At 46.0% G+C, this 12595-nt stretch overlaps 2 long non-coding RNA genes across 2 annotated transcripts in view; both read right to left on the reverse strand.

Moving 5' to 3' along the window:
- Nucleotides 1-12595, reverse strand: part of LOC122547362 (uncharacterized) — a 466533-nt gene that overhangs the window by 74469 nt on the left and 379469 nt on the right. The gene's annotated exons all lie outside the window — the stretch shown is intronic.
- LOC148149316 (uncharacterized) lies at nt 1625-11264 on the reverse strand. The gene is made up of 2 exons (XR_015758267.1): nt 11233-11264; nt 1625-2502 (listed from the first exon to the last, which is right to left on the reverse strand). It is a non-coding gene; the product is annotated as an uncharacterized LOC148149316 (long non-coding RNA).

Consider the following 12595-nt stretch of genomic DNA (forward strand, 5'->3'; position numbering starts at 1 on the left):
ACAGAGTGAAGAGGGAATGCCTAAGATTGTAATTATTGAGTCCTAACAGCTTTCTGTTTCTCGGTAAAAACAAGGACTGCAGATGCTGGAAACCAGAGTCTAGATCAGAGTGGTGCTGGAAAAGCACAGCAGGTCAGGCAGCATCCGAGGAGCAGGAAAATCAACGTTTCGGGCAAAAGCCCTTCATCAGGAATACAGGCAGGGTGCCTGCAGAGTGGAGAGATAAATGAGAGGGGTTTGGGGAGAAAGTAGCATAGAGTACAATAGGTGAATGGTGGTGGGGATAGGGGTGAGAGGTCAGAGAGGAGGGTGGAGGAAGGTAGCAAAGAGTACAATAGGTGAATGGAGGTGGGGATGGAGGTGATAGGTCAGAGAGGATGGTGGAGTGGATAGGTGGAAAGGAAGATAAGCAGGTAGGACAGGTCATGAGGATGGTGCTGAGCTGGAAGGTTGGAGCTGGGGTGAGGTGGGGAAGGGGAAATGAGGAAACTGATGAAATCCACATTGGTGCCATGGGATTGAAATGTTCCGAGGCGGAAGATGAGGCGTTCTTCCTCCAGGCATCGGGTGGTGTGGGAGCGGTGGTGGAGGAGACCTAGGACCTGCATGTCCTGCGCGGAGTGGGAGGGGGAGTTGAAATGTTGGGCCACAGGGCAGTGGGGATGATTGGTGTGGTTGTCCCAGAGATTGGTGTGGTTGTCCCGCTCTTCAAGAGGAGACCACATCGGGTGCAATAAATGATATTGGTGGTTGTGCTGGTAAAGATTTGATGGATGTGGAAGGCTCTTTTGAGGTCTTAGATGGAGGTAAGGGAGGAGGTGTGGGCAGAGGTTTTGCAATTCCTGTGGTGGCAGGGGAGGGTGCCAGGAAGGGAGGGTGGGTTGTTGGGGGGCGTGGACCTGACCAGGTAGTCACAGAGGGAACGGTCTTTGCGGAAAGCAGGAATGGGTGGGGAGGGAAATATATCCCTGGTGGTGGAGTCCGTTTGGAAGTGGCTGAAATGTCGTCAGATGTTGTGGTTTATGCGAAGGTTGGTAGGGTGGAAGGTGAGCACCAGAGGGGTTCTGTCCTTGTTACGGTTGGAGGGGTTGGGGTTTGAGAGCAGAGGGGTGGGATGTGGACGAGATGCGTTGGAGTGCATCTTTGACCACATGGAAGGGAAATTGCGGTCTCTAAAGAAGGAGACCATCTGGTGTGTTCTGTGATGGAACTGGTCCTTCTGGGAGCAAATATGGCGGAGGCGGAGGAATTGGGAATACGGGATGGCATTTTTGCAAGAGGTAGGTTGGGAAGAGGTGGAATCCTCGGTGTCGGTGGGTTTGTAAAAAATGTCAGTGTCAAGTTGGTCATCATTAATGGAGATGGAGAGGTCCAGGAAGGGGAGGGAGGTGTCAGAGATGGTTCAGATTGTCATTAATGGAGATCTGTTTGGAATCTTGTAACCTCCAATGATTCCAGATCAAAGGGATCATTTGAAAGTGATTGATGATTGGCTGTCAGTATCCTCTACAACGGATGTGTCATTGATTGACAGGCCAAGTAGCCAATTGTGACAATGCCATGCTGAAATGCAGCCAATCAGCTGAATGGAGTGGTCAATCTCCAAAGCACACAGAGACAGAGACTGAATCTTCTTCATCTTTATTCCCTTTTCCAGATTGACATGGACAGAAAACAGACTGCAATTAACAGCCCAGACAGAGGAAGCTACACAAATTCACAGCCACATTAGAGCTTGAGGAAAACACTTGTGGAGGTTTTCTCAATAACATGAGAATCCTGTCCCTTCAAACAGTGATAAAACCTTAAATTAGAACTGGCAGCTGAGCAGGAAGGAGATCTGGTTTACTGAAGCAGAGACTTCTGAGGTTCACATTGTTTTGTACAGCTGACAGTCTTCAGCAACTTCGAGAGGTTTTACTTGACATCATAAGTCATCATTGCCCCAATCAAACACTCCCAGGACCGGGTCAGCATGAGGTTTGATACAGAGTAAAGCTTGTTTTTGATGATTTCAATGTGCCTGCCTTAACCCTTGAACTTCAGATGTGTCTTCGAGCCAATCCCAAGAAGGAAGAGAGTTGAAATTCAGTGCTGACAATGACCTTTGTCCTGCCAGCTCAGCCCTGTTCTATTTAAAGTTGTGTCTCCTCTGGGGACTGTCTTGAACACTCTACACACATTCTGATCTCCTGATGCTCTTGCTGAGGGGAGAGGGGAGGGTCACATGGGTGAGGGCACAGGAGAAGCGAGCGTTGGACTCCCAGTCAGACCCAGAGAGGGTCAGCAGGCTGCTGACACTGTAGGTGCTGTCTGAAGCTCGCAGGTAGTTGCTGGTCTGAACCCCGTCCAAAATGACTGCACCGTCCTTCTTCCACTGCACCTCCAGCTCATCGGGATAGAAGTGATTGGCAAGGCACATCAGGGTGGCAGTGCCCTTGGCATTGACCTGCTCCGGGGAGGGGGGCAGCAGGGTCAGCTTGGGCTGAGAGTTGTCACGGCCTGAAAGACAAGCAAAACAATTTTAGTCCCTGCTATTTGAAGGGATTTTAATTCTCTGAACATATACTGGCTAAACAATCCATTTGAACATTTGTAGCCAATACCTAACAAACCCCATAAATAAACAGGCATTGTTTAAATTGCTTCTTGGGATGTGAGCGTCACTGGCAGGATAAGCATTTATTGCCCATCCCTAATCACCCAGAGGGCAGTTTCGAGTCATCCACATTGCTGTGGGTCTGGAGTCACATGGTAAGGATGGCAGTTTCCTTCCCTAAAGGACATTAAGGAATCAGATGGCTTTTTCCTGACAATCAACAATTGTTTCATGGTCATCATTAGACACTTAATTGCAGATTTTTTTTTATTGAATTCAAATTCCACCATCTGCTGTAGCAGGATTCTAACCCTGGTCCCCAGAACATTAATCTGGATCTCCAGATGAACAACTCAGCAATAGTACCATTAAATCATCACCTCCTTTATCTTATTTTTAGTTGAGCGTGAAAGCAAGAAGTTTGTTTCTGAACAGGGTGATTAGGAAAAGCACAACTGAAAGACTCTCAGTTCATCCCAAAAAAGATTAGTTCCTTGAAAGTGGAGTTGCCGGTAAGTAGAGGGGTGTCAAAGCCATTTGGCATGCTTTCCTTTATTGAGCAATGCATTAAGTATTGGAGTTAGGAGCTGTTGCACCTGTACAGGACATTAGTTTGGCCCCTTTTGGAATACTGTGTGGAATTCTGGCCTCCCTGCTGTAGGAAAAATGCTGGGAACCTTAAAATGGTTCAGAAAAGATTTCCAAGAATGTTGCCAAGTTGGAGGGTTGGAGCGATCAGGAGAGGCTGAATAGGCTGAGGCTATTTTCCCTGGATCGCTGGAGGCTGAAGGATGACTATATCGAGGTTTCTAACATCATGGGGGGCATTGATCAAGTGAAACAAGAAGATATTTTGGTCAGAGTGAAGGAGTCCAGAACTAGAGGGCATAGGTGGAAAGTATCAGGAGAACGATTTAAATGGGAACTAAGGCAAAACGTATTCCTACTGAGAGTGGTACATTTTTGGAATGAGCTGCCAGAGGAAGTGGTGGAGGCTGGTATGATAACATTTAAAAGGCATTTGGATGGGTATATGAATAGGAAGGGTTTAGAAGGATATGGGCCAAATGCTGACAAATGGGACTAGATTAATTTAGGTTATCTGGTCGGATAAGTTGGACAAAAGGGTCTGTTTCTGTGCTGTATATCTCTCTGAATCTATGACTCTATGTCTCTGTGGCTGGCATGGATAAGTCAGATCGAAGAGTCTGTTTCCATGCTGTACATCTCCATGACGCTAATTGTGTTTCAATCAAGCCCTCAGCACCTCAGGCTCTCCCAAAGACAGTTACATTTTGTTTGAAAACCAGCCATTTTTGCAATTTCAGGAATGGGGCAGACAATTTCTACACAGCAAGATCCCACTGGAAGCAATGAGATCAAAGAGCATTCTTCATGATTTTGGTTCAAGGATAAATATCGTCCTGAACTCAACCCAAAGAGAAAATAATTTGGTTCAGTTGGATGGAAAATGAGAAAATGGAGGGTAAAGGAGAAGGTAGGATTACTGGTTAGTGATGGGATTGATTGTGACCAGAAAATAAAGGAAAGGGACAGAAATTTTGAATATCAAAGGGATCATAAAAGTGCAGGGAAATCAATAATAGATCAAACTTAAAGATTTTGTGTCTAAACGCACGGACCAATCCGAGTAAGGTAGAAAAATGATGTCACAAATCAAGGTAAATTGAGTTTCCAAGGAATTTAAACTTGTTAAAGTGGAAGAGGGCTCAGGAGAGATTATTCAAGATTCTCGAAGATGTAAAAGGACAGAGAGTGTGGAAAGGATCAGGTATCGAACGTAAAGCACAGCAGATAAGGGGACAATGATATGAAGGAGGGCAGTCAATGCAGGACTGAGAGTGTTGTACTTTAATGCACACAGTATACACAATGGGCTTGTAGTGCAGATTGAAACTGGCAGGTACGATGTTGTGGGTATCACAGAGACATGGCTGTAAGGGGATCCAGGCTGGGAACTAAATATCCAAGGATCCATGTCCTATCAAAAGGACAGGCAGCTGGGCAGAGAGGCAAGAGTTGCCTTGTTCGTAAGAAATGACTTTAAATCAATAGCAAGAAGTGATACAGTCAGAAGGTGTAGAATCTGTGTGGGTAGAATTGAGGAACCCAAGAAATAAAGAATCTGATGCAAGTTATGTTCAGGTCTCCAAGCAGTAACCAGGGTGTGGGGAAGGAAATCAATCAGGAGACAGAAAAGGGTAAAAACAATGACTGCAGATGCTGGAAACCAGATTCTAGATTAGAGTGGTGCTGGATTGGCGCAGCAGTTCAGGTAGCATCTGACGAGCAGTAAAATCAACGTTTCGGGCAAAAGCCCTTCATCAGGAATACAGGCAGACAGCCTGAAGGGTGGAGAGAAAAGTGAGAGGAGGGTGGGGGTGGGGGGAAAGTAGCATAGAGTACAATAGGGGGTGGGAGGATGGAGTGGATAGGTGGAAAAGAAGATAGGCAGGTAGGGCAAGTTATGGAGACAGTGCTGAGCTGGAAGTTTGGAACTGGAGACAGCAAAGCCAAATACAAAATGTTATGGCAGACTTCAATGGATAGGTGGACTGGGTACCGCATCTCAACAAAAGGATTTCATGGAATGTCTACGAGATGGTTTTTGAAACAGCTTGTGGTTGATCATTTGGAACAGGCAGTTCTGGATTCAGTGATGTGTAATGAGGCAAACCTGGTTAGTGAGCTGAAGGTGAAAGTATCCCTATGGATAAGTGATCATAATATGATAGAAATCCCGCTGTAATTTGAGAGGGAGAAGCTGCAATCAGATGGAACAGTATTTCAATTGAGTACAGGTAAGTACAAAGACATGAGGAAGGAGTTGACCAGAGTTGATTGGAAGGGGAGCTGAGCAGGTAAGATGGTGGGGCAGCAAACAGCAGAGTTTCTGGGCGTAATTCAGGAAGCAGAGTAGGAATTCCTCCTGAAAAAGAAGAAACAGACTAAGGGGAGGACAAGGCAACCATGGCTGATGAGGGAGGTCAAGGACAGCATAAAAGCAAAAGGAAAAAGCATACAATGTGGTGGAAAATAGCAGGTAGCCAGAGGATTAGGAAGTCTTTAAAAACCTGTGGAGGATAACTAAAAAAAAATCCATTCAGTGTACAGAAAGTGAAATGTGGGGGGAAAGCGAGCCAGTAATATAAAAGAAGATTGCAAAAGATTCACAAGATTTATAAAAATGAAGAGGGAGGCAGAAATAGACATTGGAAAAAGAATAATAGGAAAATGAAGAAAAAGCCGAGGCATTGAATCCATACATTACATCAGTCTGCACAATGGAAAACACCAGCAATGTCCTAGTACTTCAAGACTGTCAGGGGGCAGAGGTGAGTGTAGTGGTCATCACTAAGGAGGAGGTACTGGGGAAGCTGAAAGGTCTGAATGTGGATAACTCACCCAGACTGGATGAACTACACCAGTGTGTTCTGAAGGTGATCACTGAGGAGATTATGGGGACACTGGTGATGATCTTTCAGGAATCAATGGAGTCAGGGTGTGGAAGTATTTTCTAAATAAGGAAAGCATTTGGAGATCTAAAGCACTAACCTCATTCAGGTTTCTCTTAAGGTTAACAGGCAGGTCCAGTTTGTGCTTGGGAAGGCAAATGAAATGTTAGCATTCATTTCAATATGGCTAGAACACACGGGCAGAGATGTACTGCTGAGGCTGTGTAAGGCTCTGGTCAGACTGAATTTGGAATATTGTGAGCAGAATTGGGACCCATATTCTATGAAACTATGTGCTGGCATTGAAGGGGTTTACAAGAATGATCCTGAGGATGAAGAACTTGTCATATGAGGCGTGGTTGAGGACACTGGGTCTGTACTCGATGGAGTTTAGAAGGATGAGGAGGGATCTTATTGAAATTTACAGAATACTGATTGGCCTGGATAGAATGGGTGCAGAGAAGATGTTTCCAAAAACAGGAGAGACTCGGTAACCAAGGCACAGCCTCAGAATGAAGGGCCGACCCTTTCAAGCAGAGATGAAGACAAATTTCTTCAGCCTGAGGGTGGTGAATCTGTGGAATTCATTGTTACAGAGGGCAGTGGAGGCCAAGTCCCTGAGTGTATTTAAGACAAAGATAGATAGGTTTGTGATTGTTAAGGGGATGGAAAGTTCCTGTGGAGCAGGCAGGAGAATGGGGGTGAGAAGCATATCTGCCAAGATCAAATGGCAGAGCAGATTCAATGGGCTGAATGGCTGATTTCTGCTCCTATTTCTTAAAGTCTTATGGAGAGTTTCCCCAAAACCCTGGAACACTGAACCCACTGGACTGTGAGCCCTGCAGTAGCTGTTTGTCATCAGAACTCTGCAAAGAGATAATCCAAAAGTAGAAAGAGTGTGCATCCATGTGGGAACTTCAAAATGTTTCCCAGCTCCTGGAATATCATGAGTGTAGGAAGTGTGGTCAGTGACAGCAGTTGGAGCTCCGGGGTTCAGCAGCAGGTGTCAGTACAGAGCATCCGTGAGGCTGAGAGCTCCGTGGAGAGCACGTTTCTAGATGTGGTCACTCTGCAGCTTTAGAGTATGCAGGGAGAGAGGGAATGGGGGAGCAGCAGACAGTCCAAAAGGACCAGGCAGCTAGTACAGAAATCCCCTGAGTGCAACCCACTCTACAACCAAGATTCAGTTTGGAATCCTGATGAGAATGATGGTTCATCTGGGGAGTGCAGCCAGAGGCAAGTCCATGGCACCACGGGGGGCTCAGCTGTGCGGGGGGGCACAAGGAAGACTGGAAGAGCGATAGTGAGAGGAGATTCGAGAGTGAGGGCAATCGGTAGGTGTTTCTGCAGCTGCAGATGGGAATCCAGGATGGTGTGTCTCCCTGGTGCCAGGGTCAAGGATGTAACTGACCGTCTGCAGAGCACCCTGAGGGGAGACGAGGAACAGGCAGCATTAGTGGTCCACATTGGTCCTAGTGACAAAAGGAGAAAAGTGGTCTTGCAGTCGGGAGCTTCGGAGGGAATTAGCAGCAGGAACTCAAAATAGGAGTCGCCGGATTATTCCCAGTGTCCCATGCAGTTGAGAATAGAATCAGGAGGTGAACACAGGTGACTGTGGGGCTGGAAAGAGAATCCATGAGGGAGGGCTTTAGATTCTTGTGAGGTGGTTTATGAGCACTGTTAGAGAGAGTTTAAACTAACTTGGCAGGGCTGTGGGAACCAGGGGGGAATATCAGAGAGGAACACCAAGGTCCACAGAATCCTCAGTGCAGTCAATAAGTCACCACCCAGTGCGAAGGATGTGGAGGAATGCAAATGCAAGGAATATACAGAGACCTGCAAATGTGATAGAGTTGTTATAAATGGGGGAAAGGGGTCTTTAGTTTCTGAATATAGTTTGGGGTAGCAGCAGTGTAATGGGCAGAGAGGTGCCAGAGTTGCGAGAATGTGTTCAGGTCAATTTTCAGGAGGCATCGGTGGCTCAGTGGTGGCTCAGGGGGGCAGCATGGTGGCTCAGTGGTCAGCACTGCAGCCTCAGTACCAGGGTCCCAGGTTCGATTCCAGCCTTGGATGACTGTCTGTGTGGGGTTTGCACATTCTCCCTGTGTCTGCGTGAGTTTCCTCCGGGTGCTCTGGTTTCCTCCCACAGTCCAAAGATGTGCAGATTAGGTGAATTGGCTGTGCTAAATTGCCCATAGTGTTAGATGCATTACTGAGAGGGAAATTGGTCTGGGTGGGTTACTCTTCGGAGGATTGGTGTGGACTTGTTGGGCCGAAGGGCCTGTTTCCACACAGTAGAGAATCTAATCTAATCATTGGCTGTGAAAAGGGCTAATAATACAATGGAATCTTGATCAACTGGGCCAGTGGGCTGAGGAATGGCAGATGGAGTTTAATTCAGATAAATGTGAGTGCTGTATTTTGGTAAGACACAAGAGATGGGTGAGATCCCAAACAAATATTTCAGGTCAGTATTTATTGGGGAGAAAGCTAGGGAATTTGGAAAAATAGTGATGTCGTGAAAAGAGATCACACACAAATGAGGAGACGCAAAAGATCTTAAAACACATAAAGGTAGGGAAAACTATGGAAGAGATTGCTGGGCCCCTTGCTGAGATATGTGTATCACTGACAACTATGGGTAAGGTGCTGGAGAACCAGAGAGGTTGGCTAATGTTATGCCATTATTTGAGAAAGACTGTAAGGAAAAGCCAGGGAATTGTAGACCAGTGAGCCTGATGTCAGTGCTGGGTAAGATGTTGGAGTGGATTCTGTGGGATAGGATTTACATTCTTTGGATAATCAATGTGGTTTTATGCATAGGAATTCATGTCTCCTGAATTTGATTGAGGAGGTGACAAAAGAAGATTGATGAAGACAGAACAGTAAACATTGTCTATATGGACTTTAGTAAAGTGTTTGACAAGGTTCCACATGATGGACTGGTCAGTAAGGTTAGACCACATGGGATCCGGGGGAGTGAGCCACTGGGGTAAAAAAATTGGATTGAAGATAGGAGACAGACAGTGATGTTTAAAAGGTTGCTTTTCAGACTGGAGATCTGTGAATAGCTGTGTGCCACAAGCATTGGTGATGGTTTCACTGCTTTTGTCATTTAAAGAAATGATTTGGATGTGAATATAAGAGTTACAGTAAGTTTGTAGATGACATCAAAATTGGCAGGACAGTGGATAGTGAAGAAATTCATCTCAGGGTACAGTGGGACCCTGATCAGATGGGGCAATGGGCAGAGGTGTGGCAAATGGAGTTCAGTTTAGTAAATGTGAGATGTTGCATTTTGGAAAGACAAACCGGGGCAGGACGTATACAGTTAATGGTAGGGCCCTGTGGAGTGTTGCTGAACAAAGAGATTTAGGGGTGAAGATGCAGGTGCATTATTCCTTGAAAGTGGGGTCACAGGTAGACAGGTTGATGGAGAAGGTGTTGGGTACACTTGCCTTTATTGGTCACTGCATTGAGTACAGGAGTTGGGACATCATGTTGCAGCTATATAGGAGATTGGTGAGGCCACTTTGGGAATAATGTGAACAATTCTGATCACGCTGCGATAAGAAGGATGCTGTTAAACTTAAAAAGCTGCAGAAAATATTTACAAAGACATGGCCAGGAATTGGAGGGTTTGAGCGACAGGGAAAGGCTGAAGAAACTGGGACTATTTTTCCTGCAGCATCTAAGGCCGAGGGGTGACCTTATAAATGTTTATAAAATCATGAGGGGCATAGACAGGGTGTATATCCAAGGTCTTTTCCTTGGGAAAGGGATTCCAAAACAAGAGGGTATAGGCTTAAGGTGAGAGGGAAAAGATTCAAAAGGGACCTGAGGGGTAACTTGTCACACAGAGGGTGGTATGTGTATGGATCGAGCTGCCAGAGAAAGTGTTGGAGGCGGATACAATTACAGCATTTAAAACACATTGGGATGGGTACATAGCTAGGAAGGTTTTCGAGGGATGTAAGTTAAATGCTGGTTAATAGGATGAGGTCAGTTTAGGATATCCGGTTATCATGGACAAGTTGGACTGAAAGGTCTGTTTCCACGTTGTATGACTCCATGACTATGAGGGGCTGGAAAAGCTGAGAATTTTTACTCTGACGCGTAAGAGTCTGAGGAGTGACTTATAAAACTTATAGAGGTTTATAAGACCATGAGGGTCATAGATAATGTGAATAATTCAGGAAGGAGGTGACATTTTGTAGAAATGGCAAAAAATATTTCCAAAGATTATTCCAGGGATGAGGAACATCAGTTATACAGATTGATTGGAGAATTTGGGACTGTCTTCTTTGGAGAAGGCTGAGAGATTTATTTGAGGAATTAAAAGCAGGAGGGGCCTGGATACAGTAAATAGGGAGAAAATGTTCCCAATTGAGAAAGGATTGAGACTGAGAGACCACAGATTGAAAGTAATTGGGAAAAGTAACAAAGTGAGGTGGGGAACAACATGTTCAGCCAGCGAGTGGTTAAGGTGTGGAATGCACTGCCTGAGAGTGTGGTGGAGGCAGCTTCAATTGAAACATTCCGAAGGGAATGAGACTATTATTTGAAATGGAACAATGTGCAGGGTGACAGGGAGAAGGCAGGAGAATGACACTCAGTGAATTGCTCATTCAGAGAGCCAGTACAGACAGGATGGGTAGAATGGCCTCCGTGTGCGCTGTAACAATTCTGTGATTTTGTGATTGAGCAGAGTTAAAACTGGGGGAGGTGGGAGCTCGGTGTCTCACTGTGCTGCTGCTGCTGCTGCTGCTGCTGCTGCTGCTGCTGAGGTCAGTGAGATCAGAGACTGGGACAGGGAGCCAGAGCTCACATCAAACTCTGCCCGTGTCTGTCACACTGAGACTGGCAGGAGGCTACTCACTGATTTCACTCCATGCTGCAGGAATGGGACCACAGGCTGCAAATGGACAGAGCTCCTCCACACGGTGAGTAAAACTTACTGACTTAGATCTTGTTTTTTAAAGGGAGCAATGGAACTAAAGAAATACAGCTGGACACCCTGTTAGACACAGTGCTCCTCAATCAACCATTTCATTCACTGCAGCTCCCCACTAACACCTTCAACAATTCAGCATTTGTGTTTTAAAAAGTTGCTTCAGTACTGTAAGGGTTAATAACGGAGGATTGAGGTTTACTTACTCAGTCTGAGCTTGGTTCCTTGACCGAATGTAAGCCACAGTGAACGCTCTCAGTGCAGAGGCTGTACAAAAACCTCTGCTCTCTGCTTCCCCCCATCACTCTCAATCTCTCCCTGTCTCAGTCTCTCATTCACTCTCACCCTCTTTCTGGCCCTCTCTTTCTCTCCCTCATTCATGTGTCTTTCTGTCTCTGTCTCTCTGTGTCCAGCTGGGCTTGGGAGTTTTGTGAAATTTATTTTTCGATGTTAAATCTTGCAGCTGCTCTTCAAGCGTGGCCATAAGGGCTAAAAGGGAAACTTGAAGCCTTCAGTGAGCAGTGGACACCACAGGGACTGGAGTGTGTAGTGGACAGTGACAATCCCAGTATGGAGTAATTTGTTCAGTTTCATTTGCATCTAGCTGTGGATGTGCCAGTTCAGGTGGTGGGACTGTGTCCATTATCATACATTTATATAACTGGGGATGTGTCAGTACAGGAGGTGATGCTGTGTGTATTGAGGTTTTTGTATGGCTCTGTATCACTGTGTAGAGCAGAGCTGCTATACCAGTTGTTCTGACAGTAATAGTCAGCGACATCCTCATTCTGAACGTTGCTGATTGTCAGGGTGAAACTGGTCCCGGATTGAGTGCCAGTGAATCGATCGGAGACTCCTGTGAATCGATCTGTGGCACCACAGATCAGGAGAGAGGGTTTCTGACCTTCTCGCTGCTGGTACCAACTGAGGTAGTAGCTAATGTCTTGACTGGCCGTACAGGTGATGGTTGCGGTCTGGCCCAGTCCCACACTGACAGCACCGGGGGAGACTGGGTCATGGTGATGTCCCCACTGATACCTGAGGGGTCAGAGAGAAACACAGTGAAGTCAGAACTGTCACAGAAAGAGCCTGTCAAATGAGAGATTGTTGGAGACACTGAGCATTCCTCTGGTTTCAGCATTTTCCCTTCAATCACAAGTCAGTGGAACTGGAGTGAAATGGAGAGCAGCTAAAGATTCAAGGTGGAAGGAGAGAGTTTTGTACCTGCGACACAGAATGCCAGGGGCCAGATCAGCTGGATGTGTGAAATCATGGTATGTGCTCCTGTCCCTGCGCCTGGTTCCTGATAAACTCTCCCTTCACTGGGCTCTGCTTTATAAAGCTGCAGCCTGTGAGAGTCTGACTGGGTGTTCCTCAGTATGTAAATGGCATCAGGCAGAGAGAGCCACGTCAGCCCCTCACACTTCCTCTTCTCTCTCTCTTGTCCTTCCTTTTCATACTTCCTTTCTCCCTTTTCCCTTTTTTTCTCTTTCTCACCTTTCTCTTGTATATATTTCTGTTATTCGTTGACTTTCTCCCTCTTTTTCTATTTCCGTCTCTGACTCTGTC

The sequence above is a fragment of the Chiloscyllium plagiosum genome, unplaced genomic scaffold (assembly GCF_037043375.1).
Source record: "Chiloscyllium plagiosum isolate Xiang-an unplaced genomic scaffold, Cpla_swu_hap1 HiC_scaffold_9, whole genome shotgun sequence".
Lineage (NCBI taxonomy): Eukaryota > Metazoa > Chordata > Chondrichthyes > Orectolobiformes > Hemiscylliidae > Chiloscyllium > Chiloscyllium plagiosum.